Source organism: Sinohyriopsis cumingii, unplaced genomic scaffold (assembly GCF_028554795.1).
Source record: "Sinohyriopsis cumingii isolate HCF-2022 unplaced genomic scaffold, ASM2855479v2 utg000957l, whole genome shotgun sequence".
Classification (NCBI taxonomy): domain Eukaryota; kingdom Metazoa; phylum Mollusca; class Bivalvia; order Unionida; family Unionidae; genus Sinohyriopsis; species Sinohyriopsis cumingii.
In genome coordinates, this window is record NW_028315947.1 from 1,105,657 (window position 1) to 1,119,668 (window position 14,012).

Genomic DNA, 14,012 nt, shown 5'->3' on the forward strand with positions numbered 1-14,012 from the left:
ACAGGATGGGTTGTATTATTTGCGTTGCCTGTTTCCATAAATGAATAAAACATGTTAGAAGTTTGTGAGTGTTCTTTTCAATTTCGACAATAGACGATCACTGCATTTTGATCTGAGTTGTCGGGGGAAGATGTCAGATGTCTACAATACTGATAACTGGTAATATAGTTCATATCGTACCATCGTGAAAAGTGGTACCAAGTCTAAGTTTTCCTTAAGTTGATCGTTTCCTCGGCAAGACATATCAAATATTTGTTAAATTTACTTTTGACATCCACACAAGCATACAAAAACAAACACAAAATCCGTATCCATATCTTGGGTAAACAGTAGCCATGAAATGCTTCTTTAGTCAACTGGTACATATAAATATTCCACGTTTGCATCTTGATCTAAGTAAAGCGACCCAATCATTTGAAAAGATTGAAAATCATACAGGGCTCAATATAGAACCCTGACGGGTACCCAATAAACATCTGACGTGGTCAGTTATTCCACTGTTAGTGTTTACATAAGATTCATGTTATTAAACATATTTTTCAATACGTTTCAGAACTTGCCTTGCATTCTCTTCTGAGAGAGAGATTCAGAAGATCTTGTTTTCGTTTTTATGTGGTGAAAATGTTTAACATACTGACTGATTCGGAATAAATTCTACTTGCTACAAGTTAAGATGACACATCCGTAATGATCAGCATTGAATTCGCACGTAAACGCCTCATTTCAGATGCTGCCTGGTAACTTTACTTCAGCTGTTGTTGGGAGTCGAAGACCTCTGTGGAGTTGTGCATCCCAACACTGCAATCAATGGTGTCGTTTGAAAGTCGATACTTATTTACACGTTGTTAGAAATCATTATTCTGACCGAGAAAAACGGATTAAGTGAGGCCATCCCTTTACCATTTCTCGAGAGCGTTGGAATCGAAATATTTTGCTTATCCTCTAGAAGGCGCGAGATAACTATCAATATCCTAAATATTAATGGCACTATATGTACAACAACTAATCTAGAACAAAATCGTACCCATAAAATGAACAATATATTGTTCTTAAGTCCACCCATAAATTATATTTAGTGATGAAACAAGAATCAATCACACATGTTGATAATTCCATACAAAAATCATATGTGTTGATAATTCCATATTTCAATCATATATTTTGATAAATTCCATAATTTGAAAATATATGTTAATAAACCAATGCATTATTAAAATCTGTTCAAAGGTTTTGAAGATTCATCAGATCTTTTCTCATATGAGGTCATTTGTGGTTATTGCTTGTTGAAGTCATATGCTTTGAAAGTATCCATTTAGGAATTATATCATTAACGTGTCTGTCTTGACGTGGTGAGCATGACTGTCATGTTTTTCCTTGCTACACGTTCAGATATGCATAGCAAATTAAAGAGCAGTGTTTTAGGCGCTTAGACTCTGTAAGGAAAAACACGAAGATACTTATTCTAGATGCCATCAAAGACTCTAATTTACAAACAAGTTGCAGCTGCCTAAACAATTAACGTGATATGATCTCAATTTAGGACTATTGTCAATTGCAAATTAGAAATAAACAAAACATTTTATCACAGAGAAAAGCCAAGAAACAGTATAAATTATATATATATATATATATATATATATATATATATATATATATATATATATATATATATATATATATATATATATATATATAGCATGATTGTACTTAACACATATCCTGATATTCTCAATACCTAAAAGAGATTTTTATACATAGTATGATGCCAAAACGATAATGAAAATCATAGTTTTAGATCATGATCATTGTCAGCCAGTAGAAAAAGACTGCCACACAATCATACAAAATATATATAATATACAATTTTGAGGTTACTGCTTTAAATCGACTCTTTTATATCACTGATGCGTCTATTTAACACCATAAACTGCATTCTTGTTTGGGTTAGAAAATAATGTGAAGACTTGCGTTTGAAGACTCCTTTGAACCTTTTGTCTGACAACTACGTTCAAATTACTCAGTACCTTCAACTTCCTACTAATTTGTGTTACTCTAGTCTGACCATACAAACTTTCTGGTAAACAAATATCACTTTAGATACTACGACGTAGATTACTGTCTATTAGGAAATAGGGTTTAAGACAGTAAAATAATGACTTATTACGCGAAAAACAATAATGCAGATGACCTCGCGACATGGGCCAAATATGTATGCAACAGAGTGCGATTGTCTGTAGATGGAATTCAAAAGATACGAAAAGGCATAGTAACGATGGGTCTACAGAGCGGTTATATAAATATCACGCGGTGTATTGCATGGCATCATGAACCAATGCAAACGCCACTTAGAAAACTACTTAATGGGAAGATATAAGAAATTATAACGCATTTTGGACTACATAGATTTATTTTGTAACTGTATCATTAATTTATCCCGAATTTTTTAAACAGATCACATAGGATCTCGAATGTATATGTACTACAGACGATATTGTAATGAGGGTGGACTTCGATCCAGATACGTAAACGCAGTCTTTCGGCACTAAACTTGAGGGACACAAATAGACAGAATGATGAATTAAATATCATCAGATATTAAGCAGAACGGGTTGCTAATCATACATATTTTGACCTGTTTTATATACCATATTTCTATTAGATTCATCGAGAAGCATACAATAGTTATGCCTTACATTGGCTAATTTAAAATAAGTGTACAAAATGTAATCCGCAAAGTGTATTTCATACTACCACCCTGATAACACGCTGATGTCCATTTCTCAAGAGCACCTGATTCAAAATTTATCTAGTATCAAACAGCAAAACTTTGATAATAATGCTCTGAATCTAATAGTAAAACCTAAAACATCCTTCAGTATATCAAATATTAAAACTTACAAATCATTGCCAACAATAAAACCTAAATAAAGATTATCAAACAGTAAAACCTTAATATATATGCCTCATATCAAACAGTAAATCCATAATAATCATGACCTATCACAAAGGTAAATACTTAATAATTATCCCATATAATACAGGTAAAATCTTAATAATCATACACTTTATTGAATGTTTGACGTCATATTTCTATCCCTAAATATTGAATATGACGATGTAGGTTTTGTCATTATTTTGAACTGCTAAACTGTTCCATTATTCGGTAAACGCATATAGTGCATTATACAACAGAAAGCACATTTTTCTTTCCTAAATTATTAGTGCATTCTAAAAACATAAATAATAACAATACGTGTTTTTTCCTTCATTTTACGTTGAAGTTCGGTTTTGATAATTTTCAATGCATCAGGATCTAGTTTATTCCAAGCAATGCTGCTTTCCTTCATTAACGGTCTGAAACCTTACACACATTTAAAGTAATACGGTGTTTTTTGTAATATTCACACAGTAGTTTTTTACAGTATATAGGACCTTGCACTGTAGGTTGTAACACAGTATATACAGCTTTTACAGTATATAGGATTTTTCACAATATCCTCACAGTAGGTTGAAATACATTATATATGACCTTTCACCTCATGTGGTACATTTACGTAACATCCACGCATTATGTTGTATTACAGTGTTATATATATATATATATATATATATATATATATATATATATATATATATATATATATATATATATACACACACATACATACATACATATATACATACATATACATACATACAGATATATACATACAAAAATATATATATATATATATATATATATATATATATATATATATATATATATATATATATATATATATATATATATATATATATATATATATATATATATATCTGGGTGTATGTGCTAGTTTTCACAATCATAATTTCTTCAATTTTCATGTATTTCATTTTTTTTAACTGTTGTATTGAAATATATAGGTGAAGAACAAATAATATTGCCACACGTGTGATAGTACTTGTATCGCCACAGTGAGGACATATCTTTCGGAATTACCTTTTGTTCCATGAAAATTGTCAGTAACTGAACCTACATGACTTGTTGCAATTCAGTGATCTGTCACCTATACAGTATTGTATACTCTTGCACTGTTACACTCAACGATAAATAGTGCACATTGTTAGGACAAACTAGCGCTTAAATATAGAAATGAAATCGCTTAATTAGCAATTGTAACTGTCGTTAGAATCATAGTTATGTCGGAATACATAACATAAATCAGGTATCGATTAATGTCGATTGCAAGCCGAAATTATGTAATAATATAAATTTCAGTGCATCGACAATTACCGAAATAGTGCAAACCTGCCAACACTACATATGCAAACTTTGCATGCAAAATGTTTTCAAAAAGTAGCAGCCAAATTATACTCACAAACATTAAAAAGTTTAATGATGTAACGCACTAAAGTAATCTAAAGTGTAATTCGTGTTGCTATAGTAACAAGAGCGCTCATTGTATCAAATAGCATCTTCAATAAATACAAAAACTCTTCATTCTCCTATCATAAAATTCACACACTTTGAAGCATTATTAGGTTTGTAAAATGCATCTGTTTTAAAGTATTTTGACATTTCGGAACCTTTTATCGGTGATTTCATGCAGCCGTTAATGTTCCTGAAGCAGAATGGACAAATAAATCCATCAAAATCGAAGTAGCTGTCTTTGAAAATATGTAATGAAAGTATAATCAAGTATTCTTTCAGTAAATGTAAGGACGCATTTTACTAATGAAATAAAACCATTTTGTATTCTCACTCGTGACAATAAAATGTTTCCATTTTACTCGTGTAATATTTCTTTGCATGCACTGAAAAACATTAATATCATTTGCATATTCTCTACCTTATACATCACACGACACTTACCTCGTCTCTAACTGTTACCTTGGTCAGGTAAAAGTCACTTATATTACACCTGAGACATTACCAATAATATATATATATATATATATATATATATATATATATATATATATATATATATATATATATATATATATATATATATATATATATATATATATATATATATATATATATATAGATATATAGATATATAACGATTTCTTTCATAAATATGGCACCAGTTCATGTTATATATTTATACCTATTTAATGGACCAAAGCTGCATAATTCACGAGATTTAATATACAGCACTACAACACAATCGTCAAGTCAAGTAACCCTAACATTTCATTTTGAGGTCTCCTGCATTAAATAAATTCCTTTATGTCATTGATGAAGGCATTAGAAATCATTACTATCATCCTTGTTTAGGGTAGCAAATATCGATGACGTAATATATCTCAAGCCATCATTGAATATTTTGTATCAAAACTAATTTAAAATTACTCAGTACCTTCGGCGTCCTACTAACTTGTATTGATCTAGGCTGGTCATAGAAAGTTTCTGGTAAACAAATATCACCTAAGTCCTAAGTCACTTGGACGTTGGCTACTGATTACTACGACACAGACTATTGTCTACTACAACGTAGACTACTGACCGTTATGAAATACGTTTAAGTAACGAAAATATTGACAGATTACAACAAATACAATAATGTAACTGACCTCGTGACTGGGTCAAAATATGTATGGAACAGAACGCATTTGTCGGTAGACGTAAGCCTAGAGAGACGTAATCGCACAGTAACCAAAAAACACTTAGAAAATAATTGAACCGGAAGTGATCATTAGTAGAATCTCTCAGCCATAATCCTATCTATACATATATATTTCATTTCATGCTCAAGTTCAATGTCATCATTTTCAAAACATCAGGACCTAATTTATTCCAAGCAATACAGCTTTCATTCCTAAACCGTCCGAAACTACTCAAACAATTAAAGGTAATACGGTGTATTACACCTTATTACAATATTCACACAGTGAGCTATAACACAGTATATAGTACTTTTAACAATATTCATATAATAGTTTGTGATACAGTATGTATGACCTTTTCATTACATCCACGCGTTAGGTTCTAATACAGTGGTTATATACATATCAACTTGTAGGATTGTCCTGGTGTGGCGACGTTTCCTTACATATATATATATATATATATATATATATATATATATATATATATATATATATATATATATATATATATATATATATATATATATATATATATATATATATATATATATATACACAAATATATATATATATATATATATATATATATATATATATATATATATATATATATATATATATATATATATATATATATATATAAATATATATATATATATATATATATATATATATATATATATATATATATATATATATATATATATATATATATATATATATATACCGATTTGAAGGATTGTAATAAACTTAAATTTTTATATACAGCATGATGTCGAAAGCCGAAAGAAAGAATTAATTTTAGATCATTTAATTTCGAATTACTCAGCTTTTACAAAGTTTCTGGTAAACAAATAATACTTAACCTGCTAAGAATTAGGCCACTGACTATTATAAAATAGGTTTAAGTAACGCAAATGTCGACAGATTACGGGAAATACTATAATGTAACTGACCTCGTGACAAGGGCCGTACATGTACCGAACAGAGCGCAGTTGTCGGAAGACGTAAGTCTAGTGATACGTAATGGTAGGGTAACGACGGGTCTAAATACCGGTTAAATAAATCTCACGCCGCGTATTGCATGGCATCAGGAAACCAAACTAAACAACACTTAGAAAACTACTACTGAAACTGTTCCATTGTTTGGTATACGCAATGAATTCATTAAACAAGAAAAGTGCATCTGTTTCCTGAATTATTATACATATGTAAACTTTTCTGAACTTGTCTCAGATATAATTACTTCACTCGACCTTCCAATTCTGTATCAGACAAAACAAAGCATAGCAATCGCCTTGTGAATCACCTCTTGACTTGCAGCATCGGTAGGGGTAGGGGAGAGGGAATCTTGTTCTTGTTGTTGTTTAAGGATTTAACGCCATTTTTCAGCACAAGATAGGCTATACATGGCGGCAAATATAACTGGTGGAGTAAGAACCCTGGAAAACCCAGGGAAGAACCACCGACGCACGAGAAGCTACTGGCAGGCTTTCCCACGTACCCACGCTAGCCGAGCCTTGGACTCGAACCCACGCAGACAGAGGTGAGATGGGCAGTGATCCGGAACGGTGAGCGCTATAGACCATTGGGCCTCTCGGGGCCCCCCAGGCGACATCTGTCCTCCAAAAACATCTATCGTGTGACCAAGCACTTTAGGTTTACATTTTTTTGTTTCATTCTGAATAATAATAATAATAATAATAATAATAATAATAATAATAACGCCAACATAAAATCAAAACACCACCTGCATTCTATCTGTGAGCCCTACTAGTGCACTTCATTAACCCTCCTGGCCATTGATTTCCAAGTATGAGAAGAATTTTATACCTAGAGATTGACTTATCCTATATATATATATATATATATATATATATATATATATATATATATATATATATATATATATATATATATATATATATATATATATATATATATATATATATATATATATAACACATACATTAAAAATAACATTGCATTTAAAGTGTTGTTATAAAACAAATTCATATACAAATATTATGACATATGAAAATAACAATAACAAGCATTAAGGGTGTCTGTTTTCTAAATGAAATTAAAATCGTACATAATTTCAATTTCAATACTTCCTTTTGTTCCATTCCTCTCCCCAATCTCGTGTGTAAGGGACAAAAAAAGAAAAAAATCTGCCATGAGAGAGAAAAATGTATTTCGCTGGAATAAACCATTAAAACTGAATTTGTACTAAGTATCCTGCATTAATCTGGTTCGTCGTAACGGTACGTTTTCACTTTCCTTGGGATCTATCTAGTTTTCATGATATCAATATGATACATAGTTGTATAAATATTTCATTGAATGGAAACTCGGCAAGCCTCGTTTCCTTTTAAAGAAGAATTTGTGCATCACGTGGTATATCACTGATGCCTTAATACTCAGTCTATACGTTTATTATAGTTGGCATATATTGCAGCTTCGTAATCAACCATGTCAAATATTGCTGTCATTAATCAATGCTTGACGTCTTGTTTCTATGCCTAAAGATTGAATATGATGATGCGGTGTTGTCCTTCGTTTGAACTGCTGAAAAAACTCCATTGTTTGGTAGACGCGGTGAATGTGTTATATAATAGAAAGTCTTTCCTAAATTATTAGTTCATTCTAAAAACCATCAATGCTAACAATACATGTTTATTTGAATTTATGCTCAAGTTCGGTTTGATCATTTTCAAGGTGTCAGGATCTAATTTATTCCAAGCAATGCTGCTTTTATTCATAAACAGTCTGAAAACTCACACAATTTAAATGAAATGCGGTGTATAGCAAATGTTCATCATATCAACACAGTAGGTTCTTACAGCATTTAGGACATATCACAATCTCCTCAAAATAAGTAGTAATATAGCATATATGACCTTTCACAATATCCTCACTATGGGTTGTAAAACAGCATATAGGACCTTTCACAATATCCTCGCACTAAGTTGTAATACAGTATATATTAGCGTTTTAAAATATTCACGCATTAGGTTTTAAAACACGATATATATATATATATATATATATATATATATATATATATATATATATATATATATATATATATATATATATATATATATATATATATATATATATATATATATATATATATATATATATATATATATATATATATATATATATATATATTCATAATTCACAACGAGCTTTTCATATACAGCACTGAGCCGAAAATATATTGAAGATGTTAGTTTTAGATACTGGTTAGTGCCAGTCAGTGGCAAAAGACTACAACACAATCGTAAAAGTAACCCTAACATTTCATTTTGAGGTTTCCTGCATTAAATCAACTCTTTTATGTCACCATTTGAAACCATTACCATCATCCTTGTTATGGGGAGAAAATATCGATGACGTAATATATCTGAAGCCATCTTTGAACTTTTTGTATCACAACTAATTTAAAATTACTTAGTACATTCAGCGTCCTACTAAATTGTATTGCTCTAGTCTGGCCATAGAACGTTTCTGGTAAAGAAATCTCACCTAAGTTACTGGGACGTAGGCTACTGATTACTACGAGACAGACTGTTGTCTACTACAACGTAGACTACTGACCGTTATGAAATAGGTTTAAGTAACGAAAATATTGACAGATTACGAGAAATATAACAATGTAACTGACCTCGTGACTGGTGCCAAATATGTATGGAGCAGAACGCATTTGTCGGTAGACGTAAGCCTAGAGATACGTAATGGCCCAGTAGCCAAACAACACTTGGATATCTACTGAACGGGTAGTGATCATGAATTTTACAAATGTTTTGCACTATAGAGATTTCGTTTCTACCTGTATCGTTATTTTATCACGAATTTTGTTTAACTGATGTCAACAGGGCAGACATCATCACTACTCTATACGACTACATATATTTCAGTGAGGATTGAATTAGATCGAGATATATAAACTTGAGAGAGACAGATAGACCGAATGATACATTAAATATTATCAGCTTTTAATCAGAACAGGTTGCAAATATTACGCGTTTTGCCATGTTCTATATTTCTCTTTTCTAGTCCATTAGTAGAGATCAGTAAGATATTTATGCGTTGCATGGCTTAATTTGAAATAAATGTACCTTACAAATCCTGCACTCCATATTCGTCAAAAGTAAACCCTTAATAATCAATATATACGTTTATTTAAAGCATTTAAGCAACATGAGGTAACATTATTTATAATCAACCATTTCACAGATCAATCAACCATTTCACAGATCAATCAACCATTAACGTAATAACCATGACCTGTATCAAATAGCAAAACCGTATTAATCATTCCCTAAGTTTATCTTAGTGGGCAACAATTGAAGTATCAGGACTAAACATGCTTTATAATATACAACTTCACAAATGGCTAACATTATTGAATGTACGACGCCTTACCTCCATGCATGAAGATTGCATATGACCGTTGTTGTCATTCCTTTGAACTGCTGAAACTACTCCATTATTTGGTATATGCAGTCAGTTTATTATATAATAGAAAATGCATATGCCTTTCTTAATCATTTGTAGAATCTCTCAAACATAAACCTATCTATACATACATATTTCATTCCATACTCAAGTTCATTTTTCAGCGTATCAGGACCTAATTTATTCCAAGAAATACTGATGTAATTCCTAAACTGTTCGAAACTACTCAAACAAAGTTTCTGGTAACACAATAATACCTAAGCTACTAAGAAGTAGACCACTGATTATTATGAAATAGGTTTAAGTAATATCGAAAGATTACGTCAAATGCAATAATTTTACTGACCTTGTGACAGGGGCCATATATATACGGTTCTAAAGAAGAGTGAAATAAATATAGCACGCGGCGTAGTGAATGATATCAGGAAACCAAACATAACAAAACTTAGAAAACTACTACTGAAACTGTTCCATTGTTTGGTATACGCAATAAATTCATTATACAAGAAAAAGTGCATCTGTATTTCCTAAATTATTAGTATAACCTGTCAACCATAAATACTATATATCAATGTATATTTTATGTCATGATCAAGTTCAACTTAGAGATATTCTCATGTTATATGACATTCGTCATATGAGACAATATGCATGTTACGCATGCTAGGTATAGTGTGATCCATAAGTACAAAATAATCATCACCAATTTTGATGACATACTGTATAACGTGGAGAGCTGCATATTATTAAATTGCCAGGACTCTCTATAATATTATTCATGAGGACCTCGTACCATACTCTATTCTAATTATTTTACTCTATCTTGTTCCACTATTGCAATGAAATATCCACTGGGATATACATTTCCCAGCTATTGATTTTTCAGATTTAAATTAACCTCTATTTTCTGTCAAATGTACACAATAAAACGTGCTAGCACATACAAACAAAAAGTAAATTTGTTTCGTATATCTACCAATTTCAATCGTGTATCAACAGATCTTCCAATACAAACGTTATGTAAGAAATTAACATACTTTATGATAATTTCTTAACATAAGCAACTTTTCAAATATTCTCGTTAATAAGCGTATTGTCACTTGTGATAGGAATAATTGTGTTCAGGTAATGTTAATATGATTTGCAATTAATTACTGATTTACGGCTGAGACAAACATTCTAATAAAACATGCAAGTGTGCCGCAAAAAGTCTTCAAGACATCGTTTATTCGTTCACTAGAAAGGTGCTGTTTTGACTCCTTTGGTGCTACAGTGCGGTGCTATTCGAGAACTTGCGTGTTGAATTGTGGTGCTGTTAGATCCATTTGGTGTTACAATTAGATGCTGCTTAGGCCCCTTTCGTTTTAAAATTCATAATAACTAAAGAGGAAGACATTTTAGTAATTCAGCGTTGTGAAACAATAACAAAACTATGGAAATGTCAACTTATGACAAAACATAAATACAATTTTAGAAGAACCTACTGTTAGTAGTGAAGGGGGGCACTTTACGGACAATGGGAATTAGCATTAAAAACACCCTTGGGGCACTTTACGGACAATGGAAAATTAACATGGAGAAAAATCGTGGGGCACTTTACGGACAAGGGGATTTAACATGGGAATAAATCGTGGGTCACTTTACGGACAAGGGAATTTAACATGGGAATAAATCGTGGGTCACTCTACGGACAAGGGGAATTTAACATGGGATTTTTTTTTTTTTAAAAAAATTTTAAAAAAATTTTTAAAATTTAAATTTAAATTTAGGCAATTCAAAGACTATCTCTTTTCGAGATATATGGCTGGCCCTGAAAAGGGCCTTTGGGTTTTCTTCTTCTAATTTCTTCTTTTCCTCCACCAAGTTCTTATTTTATCTCCAACACTCTTTCTCTTCTTTTTTTTCTCCTTCTCTTCTTTCTTCTCTTCCTCCTCTTCTTCTTTCTTCCTCTTCTCATTTTCCTCTTCTTTTTCAATTTTTTCGTTCCATGTTCTTATTCTTATCTTTTCCTCTTCATCCTCCTTCTCCTCCTTTATTTCTTTCAACAGATCACTGATGATTACCTTCATTTTTCGTAAATTGTTTATCTCCATCTTCACTCGATGGGGACTATATGAATAGTGATCCTCGTTTAGGTTAACCAACATTTGCTCTATCATTCCTAAATTGTCGAGGACGTTTTGCAATTTTTCCATTTTGTCCATTTGGTTAGAAGCCATCTTCTTTGTATTCTTTGCAGAATGGTTTGAACAACGAGCACTGTGGGTTCTTATACGAAAAGCGCGAACGTGAAGGAAAACATCCCTCTAAAACATAAAATGGATCTTACCTAGATCATGACCCAACATCGCGCTTACGTGAAGGAAAACATCCCCCTACTTTCTCATTTCATATAATGAAACCCTAACTATACTCTTCACATACGCTAAGAAACCCATAATCTACTATTCACACTAACATACCTGAGCTCTTACAAACACAAACACACAAACACACAAACTCATACCCTCACACTATCTAAAATAAGAGTTAGTGTTTATATACACACTACTCTACCTACACATTGGCAAATTAATAGTTATTTCTTTTCTAGAGTATTGGGTAGCCCTGAAAAGGGCTGTTTTTGTTTGGAACTTCATGGACACCTGGTTAATGGTGGCACCTTCCAGGCCTGGCGCCACATACACATCTTATCCCCCAGTTACTTTTTACCTTTTGGGGGCAGAGAGCAGAGGCAGGATATGTCGCTTCAGAATCCCAATTTTCGCTCTCTGGGATTTTGAAATTTCTTCTTTCCTTTTCCTCCTCCTCTTCTTTGTTTCTTCTTTCCTCTTTATATCTTCTTTCTTCTTCTTCTTTATATCTTCTCTCCTCCTCTTCTTTCTTTCTTCTTTCCTCCTCTCTTACCCTTCCCTCCTCTACAATGGCTTCCGCGGCCAGTTCATTTAATATGCGCCTGGCATATTCCAGATGCACATGAAGCTCCAACAGTTTCTCAAGTCTCGTGTTCATTCTTCTGGCTGTGTTGATCAATCAACAAGGGTAGCTGGACTGCCGAACGAGTTTCAATTTATACTGAAAGCGCGTACGTGAAGGAAAACATCCCCTAAAAACATAAAATTCATCTTACCTTGATCATGACCAAAAAACATCAACAACGCGCGGACCTAAAAGAAACACTCGCTCACTTTTTTATGCTACCCATCACTTCAATAGACTATCCACATACGCAAAGCAATTCAATCTAACTCCAAATATACACCTCAAACACTAAGAAAAGATATCATTTTAATCTACTATCCACACCAACTTACTTGAGCTCTTACAAACACAAACACACCAACACATACCCTCACATTTTTAAAAAGAGTTAGTGTTTATTTTCACACTACTCTACCTACACACATTGGCAAATCGATCGTTATTTCTTTTCTAGAGTATTGGGTAGCCCTGAAAAGGGCTGTTTTTTTGTTTGCTATGGCATTCTTTTTAGTTTCTAAGAATGTGATGTCCTCTGAGGATAGACTTTCTGGCAATAGGTCTGCTTCTTCGGAAAGAGAAGAAGAATTCTTTGGTGTCGATACGACAATCGACAAAGCCTCTGTCAGCTTCAGGTTGTTGCTGCTGCTGTTGTTGTTGCTGCTGTTGCTGCTGTCTCTGAAGTCTGTAATTCTCTGTCCATTCTTCTTTCTCCTTGTTCATTTCTTCTCTGAAGAGCTCTTCTATCAGGTCTTCAGTGATTTTTAACATTCTCACATTCTCTATTTCTTCTGGCTTCGGTATCAGACTGTGTCTGACCCTATGCAAATTCACGTAGGCTTCGTTGAGCTTAGCTAGTTTGGAGCACATCTTCGTAGGAGGATGAGTCGACAATGGATGGTTAGACTGGAAACAACCCCGGTTCTTAAAGTGAAAGCGCGGACGTGAAGGAAAACATCCCCCACACG